This window comes from Pinus tabuliformis, chromosome 7 (genome assembly GCF_031772625.1).
Source record: "Pinus tabuliformis cultivar Carrire ecotype Pingquan chromosome 7, CPIR1, whole genome shotgun sequence".
Lineage (NCBI taxonomy): Eukaryota > Viridiplantae > Streptophyta > Pinopsida > Pinales > Pinaceae > Pinus > Pinus tabuliformis.
Window position 1 is genome coordinate 6,735,832 of NC_142293.1, and position 4,804 is coordinate 6,740,635.

The 4,804-nt window shown below is 41.7% G+C and overlaps 1 pseudogene; it reads right to left on the reverse strand.

Moving 5' to 3' along the window:
• Positions 1 to 1,940: 1,940 nt before the first annotated feature.
• On the reverse strand, positions 1,941 to 3,573 carry LOC149244867 (calcium-transporting ATPase, endoplasmic reticulum-type pseudogene; annotated as a pseudogene).
• Positions 3,574 to 4,804: the final 1,231 nt, after the last annotated feature.

Genomic DNA, 4,804 nt, shown 5'->3' on the forward strand with positions numbered 1-4,804 from the left:
ATTAGGGCAAGGTGGGGAAAGTATGGCAAATGAAGGGTACGAATCATGGACAAAGGGTTGGAGCAGATTATATGATGGATTATGGGTAGATAGAGAAGGATAACAGGTGCTCTGCAAGTTATTTTTCGAATTTAACAAATGAAGACTTGGAAAATCAAGAACCTAATTACCTTGACCTAATCTGACCTAGATAATAGCAAAAGAAATGGAACAGAAGTTTATTTGCACAAAATCAGATGAACTAACTATGCAACTAAGCAATCATAACCCTAAGCATGCAGTCAAAACTGATATCAAGTTTGACAACTAAGAATCCAACACTAATACTTGCATGGTGAAGAAAAACAGCGTTTTTGTGGGCAACAAGGTCATCCTAGTCACAACTCCTGATCCCACTGAGGGAGAGGTGAAACCGCAGATGTTTTTTGGCCCTTTTCTTGAAGCTTTTTCTGTTAAAAACCTATCAACTAAATTTGAGCATGAAAATCTATTTTGCTCATCAAAAAAACTAACTAAATAACAAAACAAGATTTAGATCTAAATAGCAGATTTTATTCTAAGAATGCAGCAAAAACACATAAGATAAACAAAGGAGGTACTCGGCGCTTGAGATGGGCCCAACCCCAAGAGCTACAACCTCATAAGAGTGATTTAGAGCTGGTGCAACGCTGGATTCATATTTATTGAGCAAGAAAAGAAGAGTTACATCAAAACTGTCCACAAGGAGACTTTGAAAATGAGCTGAAAGAAAAGCTAATCTATTGCCTAAAAATCGAACTGCAAAATGACTATAAAATGACTAACTACTAGCTACAAATTGACTAACCACTAGCTAACCCAAATGAGGCCCTAAGCCTTCTTATTTATACAAATTGAGGACCCCAACAGTCCTCCTAAACTTTAGGGACTCGGCTGTCCAAGACTTGTAGTTAACAGCAGTCCTACTTGACTTGCTTGGCTGCCCTTGTGCTGATTGATTTGGTGGCCCTTGAACTCCGAGCTGATGGTGGAGAATTTGAGGTAAGGCCCCATAAATGAAGGGAACACCTTCCTAAAAATACTCTCCACGAATTTGGCTGCCAAGTGCTCATTTCAACCATTGACTTTCTCTCCAAATTGACCAAAAAGGCTACACAAAGCACACATTAGACTTGTTGGCATAATGACTAACCCAATTCACTCTATTAGCATAAATATAATCAAAAAAATGCAATAAACTAATGAGAATGGTGGATTAAGTCGAATTAGGTGGTTGAATGAGCCCAAATAATTATCCATTTTTGGGGCTCATCATCACCCCCCTACTAAAAGTGTTGCTCATCCTCTGAGCAACCAATCTATCTCCTCAACTTTGATGGCCCTGGTGGCCTCCCTGTCATGCCAAGCTTCTGAAGTGATGTCCTCTTTTCTATCATGAAACCATGCTTTTCTCTTTGCTTCTTCCCACTACTTGCTCCTTTTTCTAGAGAATTCTCAGCTTTGGTATGATTGTGCAAATATACTCAATCTGATGGTGGCAATGGTGTTGAAAGGAGATGAAATCAGTGGAGGATGGAAGAAAAGAGTGGTTGCCTGCCTCCTCAACAAACTTCAAGCTTTAAATCCCTCTCCATAATTGATTCTGGCCTGCCCAAAGGCTTCTACAGGATGTTTCTGGTAAAAATACAGAACTTCCTGTAGAAAGTCCTGTAACTTCCTGTAGAAGGTTGAACCATGACTAAATTGTGTCTGAACCCTGAAAAAATGAGTGTTCATGGAGGGGATGGATGTGCTTAGGGTGGCCAGCACAGGTGCTGCCTCCCTAGCTAAAATCTCGGCCAATTTCGCCTTTTGCTGCCCTTTCCCCAAACTTCCTTGTATGCCAATCCCAAACAACGCAAAGCCTTTGAACTCATTTGATGAAACTTCCTCAAGAGTAATTCCCTTGATGCATCATTTAATTAAACAACTGATCCATCTGCAAGTTGTTGAAAAGAACTCCTTTCAAGCAAATTTTCCATGGAGCCCTTCACTAGCAGACGATTTTGTCCCATTGGTTCCATGACAATAACACCCATGGATTTTCGATCACAATCAAACTCCAATAAAGCCCGCCTCTTTGATCTTTGTATCCACCAATCACAATTGCCCAATTTCACTGTGCCACTGTTGAGAATGGCACTTGTATCACCTGCCATTGGGTCTGGAACTCCCATTTTTTCAAACAATACCTTCAAGGCTGCCTCAGTTGGAATACCAGTAGCACAGAACTGGTGACCTTGACAAGATATCCCTGCATCATTGCAAACTGCAGCAACTTCTGCCAGAGTTTCTAAATTTTCCCCCATATTATGTGCAGGCCAATCCAATATTTTTCCATCCTCAGGATTATATGTTGTTCCTTCAACAGTAAACTCTCTAAGTGAACCAACACTGTTCCCTATGGCTATAAACTCACTGACAGACATCTGATTGGTTGTAAGAGTACCTGTCTTATCAGAGCAAATCACTATGGTGCAACCCAAAGTCTCCATGCTCGGTAACTTACGCACAATAGCATTCTTTTGTGCCATCTTACAAGTGCCAAGAGCCAAACATGTAGTAATCACAGCAGGAAATCCCTCTGGTATAGCAGCAACTACCAGAGCAACAACAATCTTAAAGTAGTACGTACATTTCTCAAAGGAAAACCTGATATTTTTTTGGCCACCCATCTATGACTTCCCATGAAAGAAAATATTTGTAGTTCATGATCCAGAAAAGAATACAAATGGCACCAATCACTGTTGTCAGTCTTTCACCAAATTCATCTAACTTTCTTTTCAAAGGGGTATCATGAAATTCCATTGAAGCTTCCTGAATTTGTGCCTGAATTTTACCTATTTCTGTAAACATGCCAGTTCTCACAACAATGCATGTGTAGCAGCCATTGGTAACTGTAGTTCCTGCAAACACCATGCATTCTTTTGACTGCAACTCACAGTCACACAAGGTGGCTGGATATGTTCTTTTGACCACAGGCATGCTCTCTCTGGTCAGGGAGCTCTGCTCCATCCTAAAGGTGGATGTCTTGAGGGACACAATTCTCATGTCTGCAGGAACCTTGTCTCCCACCTTCAGTTCCACTATATCTCCTGGAACAAGTTCTCTGGAGGGAAGATCTACAACATAATTTCCATCTCTCAAGACCTTTGCATGATCAGATTGCATTTCTTTGAGAGCTTCCAAAGCCTTCTCAGAATTATTCTCCTTCCATACTCCAACAATGGCATTGAGGATGAGAATCAGGAGAATGACCAGGGGCTCTACATAGGCTGTTATGCCCTCCTCAGAAGACACATTATCACGAAAGTAGGCGAGAAGAAATGAAATGCCAGCTACCAGCAGAAGTATTTTAACAACTGTATCATCAAATTTCTCCACTACCAGCTTCCACAAAGGTGTACCATTTTTCTTATGGAGCTCATTCCATCCATATATTTGACGGCGTTTTTCCACTTCATGAGAATTTAAACCATTCTCTAAGCTCACATCATATTCTTCTAAGCATTCTTCAACAGTTTTAGACCAAGCAGGGAATATCTTGTCCTCCATGGACTATGAAATAGATGATCAGATTCTGAATTCAAACAGATTGCTCCACCATTAACAGATCTATAATGCGTTTGAAAAACTCCAAAATCAATACTTTCAAGAACCCTGGTAACCTTGGACACGAGCTTTAACTACGTTTCTCATTTCAAGCTTGAATTTTGACAAAAATCTCGGGTTTTCCTTCTGCAGAGCTATTTTCTGCGGTTCCTGTAGACGACTTCCTGTAGAAACGCCTATAGAGTACCCCTGCACCTCTGAGCGAGCCTGATACGCGGGATAATTTCGAAAAAAGGTGGAAAACCTGATGGAGGACGACTAGTTAACAGATTGTGGGAGCAGAGGACGCGTACTTCGGCTAAGAACGTTATAGGTGCAAATGAATCAGCGGGTGGTGAGAGTCAGCCGAGCATTTTTCAATTACGGCATGATTTGTGGTGAGGGAGTGAAGTGGCTATGGTTACGTGGTCACATGCAGACTACAGTGCTATCATGAACTGCATGTTCTGATCCGGATTTAAACAGGAACACAACAAATTACAGAGATAACCATATACACAAAGATGCAGCGGAAATAATACTTCAAATGGAAAATACTGAAATATGCTTACAACCAGAAATGGAAACAAACCAGCTAGGGCGATGGTAGCTTATCTCTGAGAAGAGATGTGATGGCTACATGCCTCTGAACTGTCTTACGATGAGGCTCGAAGGCCTATTTATTGTTGAGAAACAGTGGAAAAACCCTTAACATTCCAAAACCTAACCCTAGAAGATGAAACGCCAAACTATGGGCCCCGTTTGGGGTAAGTTGGTACATCAACTTCCCGGGGTCGTAACTTTGGCATACGATCTCCGTTTGACGCATACAATAGCTCGTTAGAAAGATCTATCCGAGCACTATCATTGTTGGAACGGGAAACATCGATCCATTCCATGGACCCATGTTGCCCCCGGATTCCCAAAAAACGTCGTTTAGGGCCTCAAAACGGCTCCGGAAGTTCAGGACCCGAAAAACTACTAAAAATAGTAAGTTGTGCTACAATTAAGGAAACTGAAAATGCTAAGAAGAAAAATGGTGGGGGTCCAGGTGGACTTGGCAGGTGGCCACCAATATCCACCTGGATCATTCCTCCCCCCTTAGGAAGCAATGGTCCTCATTGCGTTGAGCTCCTCCATGAGATGAGGAAACTTTTGCTGAACTTGTTCCCTGGTGAGCCACTTGCCCTGTTGA